The sequence below is a fragment of the Sinohyriopsis cumingii genome, chromosome 1 (genome assembly GCF_028554795.1).
Source record: "Sinohyriopsis cumingii isolate HCF-2022 chromosome 1, ASM2855479v2, whole genome shotgun sequence".
In the NCBI taxonomy this organism is placed as follows: domain Eukaryota; kingdom Metazoa; phylum Mollusca; class Bivalvia; order Unionida; family Unionidae; genus Sinohyriopsis; species Sinohyriopsis cumingii.
Window position 1 is genome coordinate 53,481,956 of NC_142961.1, and position 26,998 is coordinate 53,508,953.

The 26,998-nt window shown below is 34.8% G+C and overlaps 1 protein-coding gene across 3 annotated transcripts in view; it reads right to left on the reverse strand.

The window, feature by feature from the left end:
• Positions 1–24,554, reverse strand: part of LOC149806881 (uncharacterized) — a 164,042-nt gene extending 139,488 nt beyond the window's left edge. For 2 of the 3 annotated variants that reach the window (XM_089959101.1, XM_089959088.1), the window contains exons 1-2: positions 24,072–24,554; positions 9,005–9,198 (exon numbers count right to left, since the gene is read on the reverse strand). The gene's annotated coding sequence lies outside the window, so the exon portion shown is untranslated. The remainder of the gene's footprint in view (positions 1–9,004; positions 9,199–24,071) is intronic. The other variant, XM_089959097.1, reaches the window with a different exon arrangement.
• Positions 24,555–26,998: the final 2,444 nt, after the last annotated feature.

The following is a 26,998-nucleotide window of genomic DNA, read 5'->3' on the forward strand; positions in this document are numbered from 1 at the left end:
AAAATCATTTTGATAATGGACCAACCAGACATCACATTAAGTGTTTTAGTGAAACACTCATCCTGATAAGGCCATCCATTCAGCTGAAGAAGTGATAAAATTTTCATGATGGCTACTGAGGCAGCCAAAACAGATATCTAAGCAGCACCATTTTCATTAGGGAAGAACTAGACAGTGAGATAAATGTGTAAGCAGAGATTCAGGGCACTCCTCCAAGTAATTTAGAAGAAATAATGATAACAAATTTGTGCTAATGAACAATCTGATCAAAACCAGATCTCCGCTGCCCTACGTGAAGATCTGACAATAACCGGCTATGGGCAATGTTTTGGTGATTTCTGAATTAGCCAGTGAAATGCAGCTTTCAAAAAAATCTGAAAGTTAATTAAATCGTTCAGTGCACATTCATGCTCTTCATCAACACTGCTAAGTCTCCAAACATGAAAATATAAGACATCATCTGATTGGTTGATAAAATTAGGCATTATGGTAATAACACTGGTTACCAGAACATGAGCCTAAGCGGTCGCTGTCAGATCTTCATGGAAAACTGATTTTAATCAGATTGTGCTAATGAACAAACAGATGTCAGAACAGTCAACAGGCCATCTCACAAGTTCTTCTGGTCTATGACCAACAGAGCTAAATATAAGAACAAAACTTTTTTAAATTACAAAACCTAGGCATCATAATGCAAAAACCATCAAATATATGTGTCTTCCTGCTGTGACTGCAAATATTAAAGTACAGTGAAAAACATTGGCATGGTATCCATGTATGACACCCCAACTTGCAGTTGGTTACCATGGGAAAAACATACATGTAGGTATAAAGTGTATTTTCCACACATAACTTTCATGAGATGAAGTAATGGGCAGGCAGACAGATGGATGGATGGATGGATGGATGGGTAGAGAGACACGGATATCACAATACTGCTTCACTGAGGTAAGGGGACAATGAAGTTTATTAATAAAGAGTGTTTGTAATAAAGTGAAACCTGGACAGCATTTTCTTATTACTAGTTGTGAAAAGATTCATCAATATTTGATATGGGTGTTATAAACAATGGATGGAGAGAGGGAGAGATGGATGACTTTGCAATATTTTAAATTACATTTCATTTACATACTTAAGACAGAGAAAATTTCCAATAATACTCATAGATTTATCAGACTGGTCATATGTCATACACATACACATACACAATTAACAAAGAAACACATTATTCTTTCAGAAAAGAGAAGTACTACCAGTGCCTCTTTCTACTTCTCTCTGTACCAGAAAATCATTCAGTTGCTTGAGCATATACACGTCCACAAGGTCTTAAAAGCTTGTCTGTATTCATGGTCCCATTTTTATACTGTTCCCAGTATTGAAATTTCTTCATATTTTCTTCTCTAGTATTTCCTTATTTTTTTATGACACAAATCTTATCTAGATAGTCACATTTGCAAAACAGGAGCAAGAGCACATAATGCAAGAAAATTGTCGGCTAGTGAGCTTTTTTTTAATGATAATTAGCATTTCTACAAAACATCACTTTGGATTTGGGGAGTTCAGGTGTTTAATTTTAAAGTTCAACTAATCTGATTAATCCTGAAGTTTGTTGGATTTTAATGCAGCTAAATATTTTATATTACTCCTTAAAATCAATAGCATATAGCAAAAAGAGACACAGAGGAAAATTATTACTAAATATTTTGAAGTTCATGTTAGTACACACTATTTATTTATCATTCCTGATATAGCAGGTGTCTCTTACATTCTTACCACAGTTAACTATGCATTTTTTTTTCCTTTCTTACTTTGACAGTCAAGAATAAACTAAGATGACTAAGTATGCTAATGCCAGAATGCAAAACCAATGCAAATTTTCGTGTCTATTGTCTCACATGTAAAATGAGTATTTTGTTGGCTACATGCAGCATGTGTGTCTGTTGGTCGGATAATACATGGTCAACAATTCAAAGGAAAACTGCAAGAAATGGAGTGTTGTGAGAAATCAGATGACCAAGAGTACTGTGAATTTTTACTGAATCACTGGATAGCCTAGTATAGGATGCCATTACCCTTGGGGGAATGGAGGAAGCTGTGACTTCTTCGTCAGCTACAGTGACTCAGGGAGACAATCAAGGAAACTGCAGATAGTCTATCTCCCAAGATCAGTAAACCTGGTAATTCCAAAGCCTTTCTTTTTTCTGAGAGTCAACTACTAGTATTCTTTTCAATCTCACATGTGTAAGACCCATTCTGAAGCCTTCTTCCCAGTATTATACAAGAACTATGCTGTGGTCAACGTGTCTTCACCTGCTTCTATACAGTGCATTCTGCACTACTTCAAAGCTCATTTGCAATATAGTAGCCACATCATTGTTGTTGGACTCGATGTCTCTGGTGATTTTGTTTTTACTTGCAGTCAAGGGGAGCAATGCACATCCTGACCTGACCCTGCAAACCTCCCTATGGACTGCCTCTGCTGTTCAGTGGCAAGATAGAGAAACTGTGGAGGAAGGCAACCCAAAAACTGTCCCTCCATCTCTGTTCAGCAACCATCACCTTATACATCATCTCCAATTCACCCTCGACGACATGATGTTTGGAGACAAGGAAATATGAAGTCAGTCACTGCACAACCCAAACACCAGCCAATATACCAATCCTTTACACCCTATTCTCATGCAAGTCTACCTGGTATGTTTTCCCCAACTTTGGGTGGTCCAAATCCTCCTCCTCAAAGAATTCATTACCAACACAAAATGGATCACAAACAGGATGTTTATGCAACTCCTCATATTGTTTTATGCATCATTCTTGAACCAGTTGCACAAAAAAGTTTGGCTCATGTCAAAAATACCTCTTGAACAGCCACACCATCATGTGACCATATGTACAAACTCTAGCATCTGTGGTTCAGGACACAACCTGTTAATGGATTTATATACTGTCAACAACCAGTGCGGTCCAGAGGACACAGGCCTCCACATCATTACCTTGGAGATGAAAGCTATCATCAAAGCATTTTATTTTTAGAGCACCCATCTTCAGAAAAAGATAGTGCTCATCATGTCAGTTAACTCGGTAATGGTGACTTACCTCCTCAAACAGGGTAGTAACAAATCATCCCAACTCAATGCTGGTGCACACAATGCAATATTGACATCTAAATCAGACATATTCACAGCAAGCTCAATTTCTTGGCCAATTCTCTGTCAAGGAGGGAACAGATTCTCCTTACAGAATGGTCCCTCTATCCATCTTTCTTCAGAATTGCCAGCTATAGGGGGCATCTGATGATTGATCATTTTACAACCAGGTGTAATAACAAACTCTTCAACTTCGTTCACAGTGCCAAATCCCGAGGCTGATTATATTGACACTTGTTTTCTAAGCTGGGAGGGTCTGTGGCTCTTTGCCTACCCCAACCCAATGATCTTAGTGCCAAAGATTATATAAAAATTGAGGGGTCAAAAGTGCAAAATTGTTCTAATTGCCCCTCTCCACTGGGACAGATCACAGATCAATGATCTTCAAGATCTAGCAATAAATCTAACCAAGAATGATCATGGCCAGGCCAAATCTTCTTGAACAGCATCAAACCCATGTGTTCCATCCTTGTACTCAATCCAGTTTCATCATTAGGAATTGAATGCTGTGATGTTGTGAATAGGCATTCAAAAACGCATCATAGAAACACTATCAGAGATTCCATTACACCGGTATATGCCAGTTTTCACCATTAAATTTTGTCCTTGTACCTGAAAAAACTTGTATTGATGATATTTGTGTTCTAACTGTAAAATATGGTTTAAGTCTTGTAAGTTAACTGTCTCAATATCCAAGTCTGTCAGGAGCCAATCTATTCTTTTCACACACTTGTAGTCCCATATCCTGGCCAACTTTGATTGGTGGTTGACAACACGAATAAGAGTCATCATATTTCCTTGATGGATTCAGGTGGTGTAATGGTATAAACAGATGGTATAATTCTGCCTTCCTTGTCTGTTAAAATAGACATCTTACAGTTATGGTTGAAGTTCCCATGGTTGTCAAAGTACTGAAACACTATATCTGTATTACTGCTGCAACTCAGTAAATGAGGGAGCCTAAAATCCAGTTTCATCATGCATAGCTGATCTCAAAACAATACCTGAAGCCATCAAAGAGAAAAGCCAACTCTGTTCCAAAGTTGTTACTGTGACTAAATGCTGGTGCGCAAAGCAATAAAACTAAAGTACCCATATTTCTGCTTCACTGAATCTAATCCATGCTTTTATTTTGTTCAAAACACATTAATAACCACGTTTTTTTGCCTAGAAACTGGTTTGGTTTGGATTTTGCTACTTTCTATTTATGGATGACCCAAGTCATGTGCCAAGCTGAAGCTGAAGGCTTCCACTCAGACCAAGCCGATAAAAGTAAACATTTAATTCTGTGCTGTGTAAACACCTTAACTATTTACTTTATAAGTTAACTCTGAAACACACCTGTTAATTGTGTGTGGATTAAGTTGGTGACTGACAGTGACAATAGTGGAATAGGATTATGTAGTCCGAGTTTCCTCTGACCCCTCCCACCCCATTTTAGATATTTTTTCATTTATACTGGGGTGTATGAGGTCATAGCTCACTGGCTATCGAAAAGTTGGAATTCACTACCAACTGGAGAAAGCCAGATTCATGAAGCATGGAACACTTGTCAGATATGTTTGTGTTGGTATCAAAAGACTACCCCGATGACATGTACTCTCTGTTCTCTGAATAAATATGTAGAGAATTATGTACACTTTAGTTCATTTTACAAACATTATGTGACTTTCATTTAATATTTTTGAACTTTTTGTACAACAACATTTGAAATGGGTTTATTGTTGATATAATGTGACTATTGGACCTCTGATACCATGGATAAGTGGGTTGTAAGATTTATTTAGTCATGTGACTAGCAATGCAAATGGCATGTATAAGGTCATATTTCATCAATGCTGTAGTTTTGTCTCTTCTATCAGTGGATTAAATACATAACAAATATTGTAATCACAATTTCTGAGAAAATAAATCATCTTTCTATCAAATTCATGCAGTGTTATGTATATTTAAGTTGCATTGTTTTTTATTTAGGGGTTCTTTTTATTTCATTATATGCTATTGGTAAAGTAACATTGTATGTTGGACTTCACATTGTCCAAAATTAAGTTAATATTCATTCTACTTAACTTCAATCATAGATTTTTGTAATTCTGTACACGACTAATATATAGCTAAATATTGTCTCTATGTGTTTGGGTTAACTATCAGGATTATTATCTTTGCCTGTGCCAAGGACATTGTGTTTATTACATTTTATATTCTAATTATAACAGAGATTTTATCTAATAATCATTAAGAAGCTTACAGAAGGTTATTTTCCATAAGGTAATAGTTTTTTTTAATAGAAAATACTACTTGTGACCTGAGGTCAAGTAGAGAACTATATAATCTTGTTTTTTTTATAAATTATTCATTTGTGCTTTAAGAATCAATTGTCCTATTGTTGTGTCCAGTAATTCATTTGGACTGAAATTTTATTTATTCAAATCATTTATTTCAAGTGATTCTTCCCTGGAAATACAAAGTGTTAAAAAAAAAAACATTCTTGGTAATAGAAACTTGGAGTCATAGTGAAATTTCAAATAAGAATATATTTTAGGATTTTACTGTTGTGATTCAACAAAGACTTTTGGCACATCATCATTACATGGGCCACCACATGCACATCAACACTTACAGAGTTACATTATTTAATTTGGATTTCCACTAAAGTTCATTCAGAAGAACATTAATCACTAGGACATGTGTCTGTAATTCTAGGATTATTTTTAATTTAATTTTTAACACCATAAGTTCCCTTTTTATTACATTTTCACACTGTATTCTAGGGAAATAAATTATCTGTTGCATTTTACAAACTTTGTTGCTACTCACTCTTCAATTACTTGATTTAGGACCATATAGTCATAATTTGCAAATATGGCTCAAATTAAGGTCATTTTAGTTTGCTAGGCCCTCCAGTAAGTAGCTACCCTATGCTGCTACTGTGTTGTGGCATAAAATTCCATCTTTTCTTAATAAATGTCAAAATATCTTAAATGAGGTGGGAAGTATCAAAGGAAACTTAGAATACGCATTACACTGTTGTGGTGTTGATTTATGACAAGTCTATTATCAATACAGCTCCTCTACAGGACAGAAATGCATTAATTTAATTTCATTTAGCTAAAGTATTGTTTACGACATGATTTTCCATACTTTATGCAAATGATAAACCATGCACTGTTGATCCTGGATGATTAGCATTTGTACCAGCAGAATTCAGAATTGTACATGTACTGACATTTTCCATCCTTCTGGGTACCAATTACCAGTGGCTGTGCAACCCTAGCAGAATTCCTGTGAATGGGAATAAAATTTTACTGGCTTTCAAGCACCCCTTTTTTGGCGAAAAAGTAGGTATAAAGTAGACATTTTACTTTTAAAAAGTAATGGAAAAAACAGAGAAAATTAAACCAAAAAAAAGTGCAGAATCTTATGACTGACTTAACTAATGTAGGTGAACCTACCTGAAAGGGTAACTTTAAAGCCTTAATTTGTCATAAACAACTGTGACATGAAAAACAGCCAATGCCAATCAAGGTTTAATAAAGCATAACAGAAAGATCGACAATAATCAACCTTTTTCAGGACTGAATATACAAAGTTATGCATGATGAATGTACAAAGCTTCTGTTAGAAGTCAAATCATAAAAAACAATTTTGATACTAATTGGTACAAATATGTAATTAATGTCCAGGAAATCAAATTACAGGTTAAAGTCCCCCAAAACAACACTCAAAGATACTTAAATAATCACTATCGAGAAATGGCCAAATAAAAGACTTACTTTAAATATGGGACACACTATGTGTGTGTGTGTGTGTGTCCCCAAAAAATATGTTGAAACCAATGGTATTCCTTTACATCTATTTTATTTCCCTTTCAGTTAGTTTTCATGTGGAAACTGTGTATACTTTTAGGGGTGGCTTTTGTCATTAGGGACAGCAGTTTTTACAATACATGCATACAGCCATACTTCCCGACAAAATGTAATTGTATAGATCTTTCAATTAAGGAAATGTATTATCCATGTAGTATAAATATAATCAACCAGTGCTGCACTTTTCAACACCATAATTCTAATGAACACAATGCATTCTTATATGTTCTAAACCATCATTCAAAATGATGATTTGTTTGTAAAACTGACATTGAAATAAACATATATATTTTCTCTCCTTTTTTCTTAACTTTGCTACCAATTACAACATCAGAATCAGAAAAAGGTAGTAAAATCACTCATGCATAATTTAAAAAAAAAAAAAAACCATTGATCCATTTTTTAAAAACAATATATGGAATATATATGCAACATTTCTAGATTATACATGCCAAACATCACATCAACTTATGCGCTAAGCAAAATATAAGAACTAGTCACTTTCCTACATACATCCGTCTCTATTTATATGTTAAAACATAAATCGTATGTAAGAATACTTCATTGATAATTGGGGAAGGGGGTTCAGTTCCCTTGGAATTATTATCTCAAAATATTCAGAGTATATGTATCGGTGATGAAATGCAAGCAATTTGTGTATTATACTGTTCTATAAAGATTCATCAAATCTGATCATATGTCTAATACAATCTGCAGGCTTAACCACCACTGTTAACTAAATATTGGAATGTACATCTATATTCAGATGAGCAAAGTTAGTGCCTGGTACATGGTTTTCATTAAGAATAATAACACGGAAAAGATCAATGAACACCATTACGCTGATTTTGCCTTGTCCAAATTGCCATTTTTATAAATTGATATCACTGCATGTGACGTTTCACAGAGGTAAAAAGTACAAGAGCCATATGATTTGTGGAAACATTATTTTTTAGAAAAGCTTATGTAAATTGCTGCATATATATTGTAACAGTTGCTAAAGAGGGAAAACAACATGGATGACTTTGGGGGCCCTGAGTGGCCAAGTGGTATAAAGCGCTCTCCATTACAGATCACTGCCATCTCACCTCTGTCTGCGTGGGTTTGAGTCTCTGATTCAGTCAATGTGGGTATGTGAGAAAGCTTGCCAGTAGCGTCTCATGGGTCAGTGGTTCTTTCTGGGGTTTTCCCAGGTTCTTCCTCCATCATTAATACTGGCTGCCATGTATAGCCTATCATGTGCTGAAAAATGGCATTAAACCCTATAACAACAACAACCTGTTAAGTTCCCACCACTCATCAGCAACTATCAACTGTGATTTCCTGACCTAAATCCACCAGTCATGCATTAAGTGACTGCCAATGCATTTTAAGCAACCTCTGCCTTTTCTATCCAGCCAGAAAAAAACTCCAGTGTACAAGGCAGATTGATTCCCATTTGGGTAGTAAACAAAAAACAAACAGCAGAAAGTTCTTGCACAACAAAGTAGAACACACCCTATGATCTGCTTTCTTAATGTACATATATATGAAAAAAACAATAGGTCAATTAAACATATTCAATCAAAGAAATAAATTTGTTAACTTAAAAAAGCTTTTTTGATCTTTTTTTAAATACAAAACAAAATAATACTTGAATTTTCATATACACTGTGGTGTAGTATTTTTTCACATTAGAGGTCTGTTTCATGAAATTCAAAATGGCTGCTTCAGACATATCTAGAATTTTTTATTGTAGCTGCTGTTGTTTCATGACTCCCACTGTTACTAATGGAAGCACCAGCATAAGTGTATACCTAGACAAAACAAAAAGAGCTGATTGGTGAAACAAACTACACGCTTGGAATGAGAAAAGCACACAAATGTATGACACTGGATAAGAGAGCTAGGTTATAAAAGAGCTAGGTTATAAAAGACTTCAAAAAAAACAAAAGTTGCCAAGCAAGCTGCATATTTATCAGCAATTCTCTCTTACATTCTGCAAATGCTTACCTTGTTTTCAAATGGATGAGGGAATTTTCCCAATAAATTTTATGTCTGAAAACAAGCTTTTGTTCTCTGAGGTGTATGAAATCCTATGATTCATTTTATGTACAATACACAGCGTTCTCCCCAGGGCCTTTTACTGGTATGTCTTTTTCTATGACTGTCATTTCCAGGTTTGGCACTTCCACTAATTGTCATTTCTGCAACAGGCAGATGGGTGATAAATTAAAAAATCTACTGAAAACTGAAATTAACTCTTCAAGCAGCAATAAAAAGTGATTTAGAACTGAAATACAAAGAGTGAAATAAAATAAAATGTATACTTAATTAAATGCAATTCAAACAAAGATTTACAGTTAACAAAATTTAACACATTAACCCCTGGAGGTTTTTATCGTTTTCACCCGAAATTCAAGTAGAATACACATTCTGAAAGCTATTTCTGAATAAATCCGAATAAATCAACTTCCAGGTGATTTTCCAATAACATAATGCCTAGCTGTATTAGAAACATAGTTTTTCCTTGGCTATTTGGCTCGCTCATAACCAGAAGGTAAAAGTTCTTCTTTCTTTTTGCTCAACGGACCCATTATTTTTGTATCAAGACCACTCATTATTCCAAATGCCCATCTTATCTTACTTTTTGCAACAGTTCATTTGTCTGTTTGCAGTTCATACCAGTCTGCCTTAGATCGGAGACCGAAAGTCTAAAATCCGGACACAAAATCGATTCCAACCACAGGCGAATTTTGGGTGGAAAAAAATCAGGCCAAAAAAATGAGGTTTTTCCCTCCGTATTTTGTAGTACAACTAGAACTTCCTGAATATTTGGTATCATTGTTATCTTTTTATAATACCAACCACTTTAGCGTATCATGCATGACCGTGACGCTACAGAACTCTGCAGTAGGCTACTACCTCCTGCCACGTAAACTCATCACCAAGGGTTAATGTGTTAATTTGTAGGTGGTATATAAAAATTAATCTTTTATAATATTACATTCATTTAAAAAAATCAAACCATACTTACAAAAACAGACTTAGTTACTTGGGTAGCGTGGGTCAAGCTAGACTTGAATTTTTAGGGAGAAGTGACTTTTCTCTTTGGAAAGTACAGGGAAAAATGAGAGCTGAACAGGAAGTGGGATCAAAGCAAGATGAGCAGTGTGTGTGTGTGTGTGTTCATGTTTTCATTCTCTTATTTGAATTATGCCCTCTATTTCCTAGCATGCATATTTGCATTTAACACTGGGTTTAAGCAATACCTTATTTTCAAGTAGAAAATCTTCTGAGTTCTATCTATATTATAAACACATTTGGTGCATATTCATATGAAGTGTATTTTGGCAATATATATAACTTAAAAAGGGAACAATAGAAGCTATAAACTGTAATGAATTTTAGCTGAGTAACTAGATTACAGTATTGTAAATGCAAGTTAGTACAAATTTTATCAACAGTGATTCAACTACCCTTAATAAAGAATTTTTATTTTCTGAAAGTCAACTATAAATGGCAGTTGTAAAGATTTCTAAACTTGTTTTAATTAACCCCTGTACCATGTACATGAGAGCAAATGCACACCTCTTTCAGATCATACTGTTCATCCTAATTTCTTTCTTGACAATAACATTTTAACTGTTCATGGACAACACACTGAGAAATTAAAGTCAGTATATGAATGAAGTAAACCCTTTTTTCCAACTGAATCAACACAGCCAACATGAAAGTGCATCTAGTTTTAGAAAGTGCGATTTTCCTTATGTAACCACTCACTTTATAGCTTCGTTACAACAGTCCGCTGATAGGATTGCAAATGTAAGGTTTTATTATTTGTCTATATACATGTAGTCACATTAGGCATTGGTTAAATAGTATTTCTTCACTGTTTTCTTTTCTTCATTTTTGTCAAATCTTTTTTTTAGTAAACTCAGAATACAAACTTGACCATACAGCATTTCTTGAATTAAAGCTAAATCTTCAATAATGTAATATTTAGACTCTGCTTTCTATGAATTTGAAATTTTCCTTAATTTCTTTACCCAATGGTTTACGAAAAGAGACAATCTAATAAAGTGGTACTCCTGAGACGCAGCGATATCTGTTATTATTTGTCCCCATAATAGGTTCACTTTCGGTTCCAAACTGATTTTTATGAAGAAAATAATGTACACAGAGCAGATAAAATATTCATGTTATCGATTCTATTCTTAAAGCACAAACTGTTATTTACATAAGTTTAAGTTTTGCAACACAAGTTAGTATGTTTTTATAATCAGAGGACAACTTGCAGAAATCAGGCAGTGATAGTTGCTAACTTACTTCGAAAAGTGTTAATGGTCAATCAGCTATCAAAACACATGCCTGTGAATGTGCAAGAGTTTGTTTGTTGGCGCAATTGATATCAACACCAACTATCTGGTGACTTGATGCCTACATTTCACCATGAGCTATAACATAACACCAGAACTAACCTGGCTAGGGCAAGGAAAACCACTCTACTCAGCAGAATCAACAAATATTTACCAACAGAAACTTGCAATCTGTACTACAATTCATATGTTCTTCCAACAATGTTTACTGTTCAACTGTATAGGGAAACTGTGACAAATCTGCTACCAGTAATGTCAGAAGAAAAAAAAGCAGAGACCTACTTGTTGGTCTACCGCTAACTCATACCAGCAAGGACAGATAAAGGGTACAAGGCCAAAATTTACTGGTACAAATGATAATAATAATAATAATAATAATAATAATAATGCTTTATTTATAGAGGGTGACTCATTAGTCAAGGACTATTCTCCCTTGAGGCCCTCTTAACACATTAACCCCTGAGCCAAACAGCTAGGCAGTCCCCTGAAGCATACTTGCAGAGACCACCTAGAGCAGTGTTAGCCTTTCCAGTGCCTGTATCCCTGAGACTAGCTGACAGCAATTGGATTGCAGATTTTTATAGAGGGGCTACTTACAATAAAATTGTTATTATTTTATTTGCATTCATTTAATTCAGCTCAAATTTGGCACGGCAGTTCTCAATAAACTTACATACATAATGGTATAAATTTCATGCTACATGCAGAAATAAAACTAATGCATGATGGTGAAAACAAATGATGTACTTGCCAATTTGCTTCTCTTGCCGTGAATAATCGATAAAATCCATTATGAATTCACAAAGAATTATTAACACCATCAACACATGAAATAATTATATTTTATGTACACAAAAATTCCACTTGTCTCTTGTAAACTAAACATCCTGTGAATACTGTACACAAATGGGCATATTTTATTTGCTCTTTACTTACCTTTCTTCCTAAGAATTCTCACTGAAATTTTTAAAACTAATAAAACACTTAACAAACCTTGAACTATGAACACTCATGTTAACAACGTATATTTCCCAAACATTTATTTAACGATTATTCAAAAGAAAAAGAGGCTCCACGAAATCAAATGCATTTGCATCAGGGTCTAAATCCGTTGCTGGTCCTTGGTAAGTTGGTATAGCCTCTTGTCAATGTGTGTTTTATCATTTACGATCATCGATCAGCTCTACTTTCATTTTCTTCTTCTTCTTCAACATTCTCATTTTCGTCACTACCGCTGTTATTTTCAGTAGCTTTTTCGATGTCACTATCAATCTCGTGTGATTAAAATCCAGAAAATTATCCATCAGAATCCGTCAAGAAAAAGTCTGCTCCTAGAGGCTGATTCTCATCAATTTGCATCATTTTGAAATCGAAATATTTTCACTAAATCAACTGATATCGAAGTGAAAAAAATTTCCCGCTGTTCAGCAATGTGCGCTCTATCTATGTAAGCTAAAATTTGATTGGTTAAACTGCCTGCATTAGTAGGAAATGGCTTTAAATCGACCAATGGTTTGCGCCGAGTTAACTCGTCGTGCGGGAGAAAGGCCTTGCTAAATACTGCCTCTTAAACTCGGCGCTCGGGAGACAAGCTATGCAAACTCAGCCACTTTAGCGAGGCTCGCGGGAGATCAGGGGTGTAAAGTACGACGAGTATACTCGTCGCCAGGGGTTAATGTGTTAAGGAGAGTATAACAATGCACATTATATGAAGATAGCAATAATTAGTGTTTATTTTAACATGTTTAGTATTTAAATACTAAATTCGATTATCTGTTAGAAACACATGCATGCTCATGATATCTCTTCTTAAATACTCTAATATTTTCAGCAGATTTTACATGTAGTGGAAGCTTATTCCACAGAACTGTACCAGACTACTGAAAACTCTTTTTAAATTGCTCTGTTCTTAGTTTCGGTGCTAGAAGATTTCCATGTGATATTGATCTCAACTGGTATTGTGTTAAAAAAGGCCTGAATAAGTCCTGAAGATACTCTGGTGCAGTTCCATGTAGACATTTATATAAAAGAACTGCCTTGTGAAAATCTATCCTGTCATATATTGTGAACCATTTGAGTTCTGTAAATAATGCTTTTGAGGGATGATCAACAGATGCATCTAAAATTACATGTGCTGCTCATTTCTGAAGTTTATAAATCCTGTCAAGCTCAGATTTAGCACAGTTTCCCCATACATTAGAACAATAATCCATTGTTGGAAGAATATATGACTTGTAGTATAGATTGCGAGTTTCCATAGGTAAATATTTCCTGATTCTGCTGAGAAGGGCAATTATGGATGACAGTATTTTACAAAGCTTATCAATATGCTCATTCCATAATAAATTATTATCTATGGACACACCTACAAGCCCTTCATGTTTAACATTTTCTAATGGATGATTATTTATTGCAAGAGATAGTTTTGGGGTCCCTGACTTGTGTAGCTTTTGTGATGTCCCCAAAATCATACATTTTGTTTTACCTTCATTAATTACCATCCTATTTTGTTGTGCCCAGTTCATGGACTATAATAAGATCTGAGTTCAATCTCATTTGGATAACTTCAGTATCACAGCTAGATGTATACAAGGTTGCATCATCTGCAAACAAATCTGTATTTGTGGATTCACTATTTAATGGTAGATCATTGATATAGATAAGGAAGAGGAGAGGGCCCAAAACTGAGCCTTGAGGGACTCCTGAATGAATAGTGCAAGTTTGAAAGCTAATATTTCCAATGCTTACTTGTTGAGACCTTTGGTTTAGGTATGATCTAAACCAGTTTAAAGACGGATTGTCAAACCTGTAACAGTTCAACTTTTGCAGCAGAATTTCACGATCAACAAGATCAAAGGCTTTCTTGAAGTCAAGGAAAACAATCCCAGTCATATGTCCATTATCCATTTCCTTCAGCCAAAGATCAATTAGAAAACTAATCTCAAGAATGCATGGTTTATCACTTCCACAGAGTGGTGAAAATTATGTTGTAAACAATACTTTAAAGTATGAAAATTAAATTAATTAGTTTCTGACCATTTACTGCAGCTGCATTTGTAAAGGACAGCATCAGAAGTCAACAACACTATAATATATTATGTTCCACACATCACAAAATTTATCCTATTTTTAAATTATCTCATATCATTAAATGTAACTAAAAGTACCTAATTTATTTCACATAAAGTATTTAATATGAATTAGGTACTTTTAGCTACATTTAGTGATGCTGACCTGAATATTTATCAACTTACAGATCAGATAAAAGATAGTGCAATCCCATTCCAAAATTGTCACTCTCAGTCACCATGTTAATCCACACATAATTAACAATTTTGGTTTGCTTATAAAGCAAATAGTTAAAGTATTTCCAAGCACCACATAACATGTTTAGTTTTAATGACTTGGTGTAAGTGCAAGCTTGCAACTTCAGCATGTTTAATTGCATGATGTACAGTCATCTATAAATAGAAAACAGCAAAAGCCAAAACAAGATGGACCCCAAACAAACAAACACATGGTTATTAATTTATTTTTAAGTGTAAATAAAAGCACCAATGGTATACCAAAACAAATAAAAAGCCATAACAAAGAAACATCTCGTTATTCAAGCATTTACTCAGAGAATATAGTGATGGTTTTTATGTCCAACTGCAACTGATTTCATTTAGTGTAAACACTGACGCATGGAACTGAAACATGTAATTGCCTGCTGAAATGGAAACTCCTTGTTTCTTAATTTCTTTGTAGTAGTTCCCGATTTCTCTGCCCTTGAATTTGAAAAATGTACAATAGAAAGCAAAAAAAGACATTGATCAGTAATCCTTTGAAGTTGGGACTTTATGCTCGTCTTCCTCTGCAGCACCTGTACTAGGAACAGGAGTAGATTTATCACTAGTACTTTAAAAAATGAACTTATCAATCACTGTGCCATGATTACAGACTCTTGAACACAAATAGAATAAAGTTACTGCTTGGATTAACGTGCTTTAATTTGTTTTGCTTGAATCAGATATTAAACCTTTGCAATCCAGAGAGATAAATGACTCTCCTTCTGGTGATGTGTTGATGTCATCAATCAACCGATCAAAGTCGGCATGGCAGGGATATAATACTACAACCGACCAAAGTCAGCATGGCAGGGATATAGTACTACAACTGATCAAAGTCAGCACGGCAGGGATATAATACTACAACTGATCAAAGTCAGCATCGCAGGGATATAGTACTACAACTGATCAAAGTCAGCATGGCAGGGATATAGTACTAGAACTTATCAAAGTCAGCATGGCAGGGTTATAGTACTATAACTGATCAAAGTCAGCATGGCAGGGATATAGTACTACAACTGATCAAAGTCAGCATGGCAGGGATATAGTACTACAACTGATCAAAGTCAGCATCGCAGGGATATAGTACTACAACTGATCAAAGTCAGCATGGCAGGGATATAGTACTACAACTTATCAAAGTCAGCATGGCAGGGTTATAGTACTATAACTGATCAAAGTCAGCATGGCAGGGATATAGTACTACAACTGATCAAAGTCAGCATGGCAGGGATATAGTACTACAACTGATCAAAGTCAGCATGGCAGGGTTATAGTACTACAACTGATTAAAGTCAGCATCGCAGGGATATAGTACTACAACTGATCAAAGTCAGCATGGCAGGGATATAGTACTACAACTGATCAAAGTCAGCAATGCAGGGATATAGTACTACAACTAATCAAAGTCGGCATGGCAGCGATATAGTACTACAACTGATCAAAGTCAGCATGGCAGGGATATAATACTACAACTGATCAAAGTCAGCATGGCAGGGATATAGTACTACAACTGATCGAAGTCAGCATGGCAGGGATATAGTACTACAACTGATCAAAGTCAGCATGGCAGGGATATAGTACTACAACTGATCAAAGTCAGCATGGCAGGGTTATAGTACTACAAATGATCAAGTTGGCATGGCAGGGATATAGTACTACAACTGATCAAAGTCAGCATGGCAAGGATATCGTACTACAACTGATCAAAGTCAGCATGGCAGGGATATAGTACTACAACTGATCAAAGTCAGCAATGCAGGGATATAGTACTACAACTGATCAAAGTCAGCATGGCAGGGATATAGTACTACAACTGATCAAAGTCAGCATGGCAGGGATATAGTACTACAACTGATCAAAGTCAGCATGGCAGGGATATAGTACTACAACTGATCAAAGTCAGCATGGCAGGGTTATAGTACTACAAATGATCTAAGTCGGCATGGCAGGGATATAGTACTACAACTGATCAAAGTCAGCATGGCAAGGATATAGTACTACAACTGATCAAAGTCAGCATGGCTTTGAGACGGTTCACTTTCTCAACTTCAAAGTTGTTTTGCAGATTGTTAGTACATGAATACTGACTGACAGCCTCATCTTTTTCCAGAACAGAGGCAAATTTTATTGGTAAAAACCAGCATATACCAGTGTAATGGAACCTCTGTTCTCATTTCATTGTAAATTGTTGTTGTTGCTGTTAATAATATTAATATCAAACCACACAAATTATTAATTGACACCCATCGACACCAGGCAGTAACTTTTTGAGAACATTAATGTTTTAATATTAAAATCATGATGTTATATTTAAAATAAACAAAATTTACCTTACCCGGCCCAGTGTATCCCCTAGGGGTGCAAGACTGAGAGTCAAAAAGATCCTTGCTGTCAAAACTGGGGGGCTGACTGAGTAAAAAACAAACTCTGGTATCAAAACTGGGGGTCAAATTAAAAAGAAATTTGGGGTCTCTGAAGTGCAAATAAGGTTAAAGGGAAACACTGCCCAGCCATTGGCTACCAAGAAAATTCATGTTCAAAATAAAAATCCCTTCATCATGCAGGGATCGTCCTGGGCTTCGCCAATGTCGCAAATTGCGATTTTTTTTCCTTATTGGCGACAAAAATATCCCATCTGGCGATTTCTTTGGCGACATACTTTTTGGTTATTTAATTTGTACATACAATCATGGATTTGGACTGAATAAATTTAAAGCCAGAACGAAAGGAAGCCATAAACTTGACTAAGCAATGCATTGGAATCAATCTGTTACATAAACGATCCTTTGTTCTTATTGACAACCCTATCTTTACAGTGCATTGTTACATCATAATCTGCTTATGCTGACATCTGGGCTGAGTACTGTATGCTGCGATACAGTCAATCATGCTACCGCACTATACCTACAACTGACCCACTTCTGAAGACGCGAATAAAACAGATACAATTAATTGTATGGCTAATCCTTCTGTTTTTTTTTTATACATATACCAATACAATAGTTTTGCTGAACCTTCATAGAAAACTGATAACCTTTTGAAGTACCGACTACTGTGTATAAATACAAAGCAAATGGAAAAAATCTCAATCACAATTACATCTGTCGCCAGTGCAGCATTTTACTCATTGATCTTTTCCTTTTGTCATCAGTCCCGTGTTACGGCTGCAGAGACTTAAACTCCGCAACAAGAAATAGCAAAAAAAAAAAAAAAAAAAAAAAAAAAAAAATAGTTTTGCATAATTAATAATAATTATTTATTTCTCAAAATACAGGAGTGAAAGAATCCCTATATTGGGTGTGAATTTACGCTTATATATACGGTCCAATATTGCCAGGTGTTGACTCGTGTAAGTTTCATTCGTGGGAATGGAGATCCTATTTTTCTTGTCGAGAAAATTTATACAGCATTCAGTGATCATTCTTGGGATTTAGGAAGCAATTCGCTACAAGCTTTGTGAAGCTATCCATAAAGGGGGGGGGGGGGCTGCTGAGAGACTACTGGTGTCACCTGCCACCACTGAGGACTGTGAACGTGGATTCAGTAAGATGAACCTCATGAAAACTGACATCAGAAATAAGCTCTGCATCTCATCTCTCGAGAATTTAATGAGAATCAGCATGTACAGATGTGAAAAATTAGACTTTGAAACTGCATTCAACAAGTGGGCAGCCCTAAAATCGCGACGCATCTTCATGTAACACTTGTAACATTTTGTTAATGCTTGTTGTAATTAAAGTGTTAACTAATCCATCTTTTGTAATTTTCATTGCCTGTTACATTAATAGACTAAATTAACACTTGGAAAAATGTACACTACTTTTTTTGGCGACACTTTTTGAAAATTGGCGACAAAATATTGAGGTTGGCGATTATTTTGGCGACAGCTTTTTAAAAGCCAGGACCATCCCTGCTTCATGTCTTACTTAAGTATCAAAACATTATCCCACAAGTATGCACATATAGTCATATTGCCTTGAGTAGTTACAACAAATAACTTCTTAACACATCACCATAAGGTGTGCACATACTCACTGCCTTGAGTACATTTATGACACGGGACTTCTTTATATATCACCATATCAACGGACAAAAGGAACAGCCTCGCCTCCATCAAAACTTCAGCCCTGACTTGAACCAGATTCCAGGTGCAATTTTAAAGCGGATTTCACTTAAAGCCTAGATTCCACTTATCATAAATTTTAGGTGGATTCAGAATGGATTCAGGGTGGAATATGGCCCAAAATATGAAAATTACTCTGTCTATTACTAGGAGGAATCTGTTTATTCAGCTTACTAGATATTATCTGTTTATTCCGTCTACTATGCGAAATCTGTTTATTCTGCTTATTTAGCCTAGATTCCCCTTATTATCACATTTAAGCAGATTCAGGGTGGAATATAGCTCGAAATATGCAAATTACTCTGTCTGTTACTAGGCGGAATCTTTACTTCTGCCTAATTAGATAGAAATACCCATAGAACCCAATCCAATATGTGTGATTTGGATTTTTAACGTAGCTTTAACAATTTTTCAGTCATATCGCTATGATGTCTGCAATGTGGCAGTTTATGATGATGTCTAGCACTGGGGCATCATGTCGCAGACATATAGCACAATGTCCCACCCAGTCAAATTATCCTGACACCAGGCCAACCAGTCCTAACACTAACCTCTTAATGCTGAGCACCAAGCGAGGCAGCTGTTAGTACTATTTTTGCAAGTCTTTGGTATGACTCGGCCAGGGATTGAACCCACGGCCTCCCGCATCCAAGGCAGACGCTCTAACCATTAGGCCACCGGAGCAGTCTCCATTAATGAAAATGTCAATATGTTAGTCCACCTTGCAGAAATTTCACCTAGAAATAAACTCTGCCTACAGCTGAAAGCGAAATGCCTTCACCATTGAAAAGATTCTGTCTAGTGAAATTAAGACCAGAACCAAACACAATTTAATCCGTTCTCCTGATATTTATTAAATGCATTGCATTACAGACCTGTTGATCATTTACAGAAATAAAAAATTGATTTCAACATTTTACTCATTCCATTTTTACTTACATTTTGGCCAACAACAGAATATATGTACATCATTTAAATGGAAAAAATACTTAAAAAGGGTAGAACAATTAAGAACTGGACCCAACTTCTAACTGTAAATACATGGGACAGTGGAATGATAAACCAGGAATGTACAATTATATTACCAACTCTGAATGAACTGTCTGTCAATGACAGTTATAAGTCATATTCATCTCAATAAGTTTACACACTAATATGTATCTGCAAAGCTAAATAATTAGCAGATAATGCTAACTGTATGAATAACACACACAATAACTAAAGTCTATTTGATCAACCTGATATAACAGAGAATACAAAGACCAATTAGTATATTCTTAAAAAAAAGACACTGCAAATAACAAAGCTTTATAAAAACTGGGTTGTGTGTCACATTAGCTGATAATTTTATTATCTTATAAACAAGCCACTTTTCCTAAACTCTCTCCAAAACTCAAATTTGTTGGGTCACATCATCCAAGCTTGAATATATCAAACAAAATAAAACCTGCAAAGTTATTTTTTCTACATGTATTATTTTAACATTTTCTTTCAGTCATTTATGTAATTTAGTAGCATTATCTTTTTGTAAAATGAATATGATACAAATATTCAGCTCATCGCTGCTGCACAAATGAAAAAAGTCAAAATTTACATTTAACTTTACAGACACAAAAAAGCCAAGTCCTAATTCTGCCTTATTTAACTGATGTAAATGACTAAGTTCTTCATTCAGCCTAGATGTTGGTTAGAAAATATACTAAGTTTAGATTCCTCCTTTCATATAATAGATGCCAGTGATTAAGTTCCTAATTCTACCTAGATGGTGGTTGGAAAATGAACCAAGTCCAAAATTTTACCCAAAGATGTATTATATAGCAGGAATTTTCACAAAAGTCCATCTTAGAGTTAGACGGACTCTAGATGGATTCATCTGTGACTTCTCTAATTTTCCATCCTTAAGTTCCAGGTGGAATTCGCCTAATTATTTTGTACGGGTGAGCTTTGGACAAAGATGTACATCTGCTTTTGATCAAAGAAATCATCAAGCATATAAGCAACCTTTATTGTAAAAAAAAGGACACAAAAAGAAGCATTTTGCAAATAGTGGAAAAGGGCAAGCTGTTGGAAAAAAGACCTGATGGGATGTAAAAAGCAAACAGCTTGTAATGAGAAATAAAACAGTATGGCATGACACCATCTTAAAATTGCTTATGGGAAACACTATAAAATGTATGGTCGTCCCTTGATCAAACAGTTCTAAAACTATCAAGCTCAAATGTTTTCTATCACATATGTATACTGTATTTTGAGACTTTTCTTTTATCTGTCATTTTTACATATTATAAGCAAGTAATACTATAAGAACTAACATACATACTGACAAAATATGCCCTCACCACGTTCATGGCAGGCATAAAAGAAGGTATGACTGTTTTTCCATGGCATTTCTGCATCAGGCATTTATTTTTCCATGTTCAACATTTCTGCTAATTGTCATTTCTGTGACAGGCAGATGCATGACAAATAAAAGAATTGAAAGAAAATAAAAAAGTGAAATTAAATCTTAAGAAGGCAGTAAGAAAAGAATAAATTTAGATTTAATTAAATGAACCTCAAAGATTTACAGTTAAGAACATTTAATTTCCAGCAAATGCTGTCATCTGCTTGTAATGAGTTTCATAATAATTGTTATAGAAAAATGCATATTATGTTCATTTCATTCACTAATTATCAGCAATTCTGAAAGGTTTCTTTCAATCTGCACCCTTTAGCTCACAGATTTATTCACAGTACACAGCTGGCATTATAATAACTTTGATTATAATTATTGCATATTGAAAGGATTTGCCATTTGGTTCCAAAATTGTAGTCTCACCTCCATGTTTACTTTATGCATCAATTAGCACCAACTAATACCTCCCTCAGATAGGGACAAAGCGGATGGTTGTTTTCATTATTATTTTGATAGATAATAATTACTGGACATTAATTGCAGAAATCTTGACTTTATGTTTACTTAACACATTAAATTAGCGATATTTTAGTTTAGTACATGCATATAGCACTGATCTATTCATACCAACATTGTCACATAATTAATCACTGATGCGGAGGTCATGGAAGTTCATCACCATAGAAATTTCATTTGTAAAAATGCAATCGCTGAAGCTATGGGTGTGGAAATGCCTGTTGCAGAAAAACTGATAAACCTAAAAGATAGTTCTTGCAATATAAATATAGAACTCTATCATATCCTCAGTGTTATGGAGCCATAAAGTGATCAACTAATATCAAAACTGCTACATTTTTTTTCCTTTAAATCAAGGATAATATTTTCTACTCATGCAGTATGAATACCATGAAAGTTGATAAATACAAATAAATCATATGCAGAAATTTTCTTTTATATAAAAACTGAGAGTCAAGGACTCCTTGCTCCAAAAATGGAGAGTCCAAAAGGAATATCCCGAGACTCCAACCAAATCATGAAGACCCAGCTCCAGTGTAAGAATTACATATTTTCTTTTCCTTTATGTCATTTAACAATTTTTAGTATAAATAAACATTATACAAGTTTTTAATGTTGTACTGCACTGAGACAGACATATATTATGTACCTGCATTGGAGAGGTATAAAATGGATCCAAAGAAAATTTATCTCTATTGTGCTGTTGTGAATAGAATCATTTTGTTGCAAAAAGAGTTAATACTTCTGCTGAGCATTTCTGCACACATAAGGTTTCCATCACCAATACTGAATCAAAACACATACCGAATTTGACCAATTGATGGAAATAAAATAATGCAATGCTTATCATTTGAAAAGTGGTAATTGTCTCCAGAATATTCTGTTCAAAATAATATTAATTTTTGACACACGGGATACCACTCCTGTGTTTTCATGACTCACAATATGTTGGCCTATTCTACGCATAGCTCTGAAAAGACATAATGTTTATTCATCGGGCTATGGAAATGAAATACATTACTTGGGACTTTTTCTGTCAGCATTTCAGTAGAGTAATTAGGTCAGGTTTATAGCTGGTTTTACAAATTTCAACGTAATAATGCCAATAAATGGCAAGAGATATTAAGCAAACTAAACCAATATAAAAAAACGAGTAAAGTTCAACATTTTATAAAAAAGTAACCTTTTATGCTGAAGAGAAACAACAATAAATAGGATGTATTTGTGTTTACAACATCTTGTTTATGGGGGAAAATTACAAAAGAATCCAGAAACAGACTATACGCTGCGGGAATTTCTTGAAAATCCCATTCTAGTGGCAAGTTGACATTTTGGATAACAGATTATTCCGTATGTGTAGGACAACTTCTTACAAAATAGGAAACTTGGATTAAAATGCAGTATTATTTTAAAGAATACATTTCTATATTTTATATAATGTATTTATTTGTATGATTCTAAGAGATAAAGAGTAAATAGGATTTTCTGGGTTACAAGTTCAAGATGTTCATGGAGTGGGTCTTCATGTTGACATTTAGAAAACACATTTTCATATGCATTTAGGCTAGAAATGTGTTATTTTTGTGCACTTTATGAGTATCACAAGGATGATTGTTCTTTCTTCATACAAAATGGATATTTGACCAAAAACAATACATGACTCAATTACAGGAATGTCATATCGTTGTGCAGAATTACCCGATGCACAGAACTGGCCAACATGGTGGTATGTGTTGATTAAATGTGCAGAGAAAACAAAATGGAAGGGCAGATGCAGAGATAACCAGAGACTGTCAAAGTATTTTAGAGTTCTAAATGTGAGAATTGTGAAACATGTATGAATAAACAACACTTCATCATGATATCTGACAACCCTAAGCGTACCAACATTAGAATTTCCAATCATTTTCTATATGCTGATATGAAAAGATAGCTTATTTTAAATTTTTTTAAGGGTCACTCATACTTATCCCACTTTGGACCTAAATAAACACCCCACACATTTTTACTTTTAAGATCATCCCAACTCTGTCTGGGAATATGGCCGGTATGTCATATTTAAAACAAAAAAAAAAAAAAAAAGAAGTCATTAATAAATCGTCGCTGCCTTGAGACTTAAAAATTAATTTCTACATTTCCAACCAATTAAGGTCTACTGTCCACTATTTATAAATCACAAAATGGTCTTGTCGTGTGTAATGTATAACCTTCACTATTACGTCTGACTGGTGAAGAACAAAGCTGCACATTTAAATACCTGCAAAAAATCGATGACCCAATACTGTACCCGACACCTGTAATGTTTCCCTGTCACTTGTGATAACTGGATACTCACCAATTACCGATAGTCCTGACTGTTGCTTTTCCACATAATTCTACGTTTAATTTCTCGCTGAATTAATTTTTTGCAATCTAGATTGTTCGTTATTGCATGTCTTAGTGCTTTCATGTGTCGAAGAAAGATACTTGGTAACTTGCACATATCACTACAGTACTACTATAATGACACACCAGCTCACCTGTTCAGTTTATATTGGGCACTAACTTGGTATAACGCAACAATTCGGAATGCCGAGGTATTGCACTCTTTCCCAAAAAAGTGCGTGACTGTGTCAAGCGGCTGGTTTTGTAATTCGACGTACATGGCCAAATTGTCGCACACGTCGGAAATTAAGATAAGTAGTTGGTTTTGTATCAGTTCCATTAGTGTCTTTGCAATGGAAGATGTTAATAGAGACATTTTTGAAAAATTCATTTTGCATGAAAAAAATTTGTGAATAATAAAACAACCAATAAATTTGTGACATGGGATTTTGACAATAATGTATTTTATGTACTAGATGGGAGACCTAATGATATGTCAGGTTTCTGCAACTATTCATTGGCAAAGTGAGCAAAATTGAAGGACAAGTTAATTAGCTTGTTTTGTTTTTTCTCTCACTTTCATCACAGTTTTAAGTGAATTTTTAAATTGATGGCAAAGTTAAATCTTAAAAAATGTGTTCTAAGTACACGTAGTTTTTTACAGCAATGATTAAAAACTTTGAATTTTTTATATTGTTTAAATTTGGAAATATTTTTTTATTAAATTCAATTTGATTTACACCAATGAATAAATAATAAACTTGCTTAGATACCACCCACAAATTTATCTAATAAATGAATTATACTTCAAACAGTCTTTTTAGCAATGTACAATCTGCATATCACCCTTGCCACAGTACTGAAACTACTCTTCTAAAAGTAGTTAATGACATTCTCTCTGCGTTGGATAGCGGAAAGATTACAGTCCTCACCCTCCTTGATTTGTCTGCAGCATTTGACACAATAGACCATGATATATTACTTCACCGTCTCCAGCATGTATTTGGCATTCATGATACAGCCTTACTGTGGTTCAAGTCCTACTTGGTCAACAGGACACAAATTGTATCTGCAAATGGAATACACTCCAGCCCAGTTGATCTATGTTGTGGTGTTCCACAGGGGTCTGTTCTTGGACCTGTTCTCTTCATTCTGTACACTCAGTCGCTCTCAAGTGTCATAGATCATCATCCAGTGTCTCACCAATTGTACGCTGATGACACCCAAATATACAAATCTAGCCACCCAACTGAAGTTGATGCTACCAACCAAGGTGTAGAGAGGTGCATTTCTGATGTGAAATCATGGATGACTTGTAACAAGCTGCAGATGAATGATGACAAAACTGAGGCCATTCTGATCACAACACAAAGACTTTCTCAGTCACATCCTTTACCTCAAACAATAAATATCAGCAATGCCAACATTAAATTCACCCAATCAGTATGAAACCTAGGTGTTACTCTGGACAGTACTCTCACATTGCACCAACATGTCATGAACATATGCAAGGCTGCATATCTTGAGCTGAGACGCATCAGCTCAATTCGCAAATATCTTTCAGTTGATGCCACTAAAACACTTGTGTGTTCATTAGTACTTTCAAGAATGGACTATTGTAACTCAATTCTGTCTGGTTCATCTCAATATCTACTCCAGAAACTTCAAAAAGTTCAAAACACAGCTGCTCAAATCATACTTAGATACCACAATCAGAGCACACCCCTCCGCTGCTCTGTACCCTACACTGGCTATCCATTCGATCCAGAATCAAACACAAAGTTTCTTCTCTGTGCTACATTTCACTGTCGGACTCTAGTCCAACATACCTATCTGACCTCACCCATGTGTACACACCAGCAAGATACTTGCGCTCCTCTTCTGACAATCATATATTCATTATTCCCACTATGAAAACAAAGTCATATGGACAGCGTTCTTTTGCACACCAGGGCCCAGCAACGTGGAATGAATTGCCCACTGAACTTAGACACAAAGACACAGTGATCACATTCAAGAGGGCTCTCAAAACTCACTTATTTCGACAGCAAGAACAAACTTAAAGACCTAACAATGTTTCCTACCTGAAATATTCTCAGCATGTTTTATATTTTTTAATGTTTTCTAATTTCATGTTTGTTTTTGTAATAATATTATTATGTTTCTTATCTTATAGGTGTTGTCTAATGTTGTAAAGCGCTTAGAGCTTCTAAAGATTAGGCGCTATACAAAGTCCTCATTATTATTATTATAATAAATTATTATCATTATTATTATTATTATTATTATTATATGAATGAATTATGCTGCTGATTATTACAAAAATTTAAGTTAGAAATCAAGTGCAGACGAATGTTATTTGTTGGAGAATACATTACAGCTTTCATTCTCTTTACCAAACCCTGGAGAACTCAAGTTTGTATTCACTGTAACAAGGCCTAGAACAATCAGTAGTCACTGTAATGAGGCCTGGACTAATAAAATCATTAATCACTGTAAGCCCTCGTTCTGACTTTAGAAAATTCATAAATGAATTATGTTTACAGCTGGATAGAAATTTTCATTTAGATGATCCCCATCTTGGTCATCATACTGCATTTTATGTTTCTGAGTAAGGGATAAGTAAACAGAAATTCTCAATTCCTGTCTTTAACTTCAGCTGTGTTCAGTTTTCAATTGAACATGTAGTTTTTTTTTTTACAGCAATGATTAAAAACTTTGAATTTTTAACTTCAGATGTGTTCAGTTTTCAACTGAGAGGATTAGCATATTTAAATTAGCACTCTAATTACAAAGTGCTTAATGATACTTTCTAACTAAATCACTATTTTGGGTTTATCCTGAATTCATATGGAAACATTTTTGAATTATATCATTGTGATGCATCAAGACTGTTAG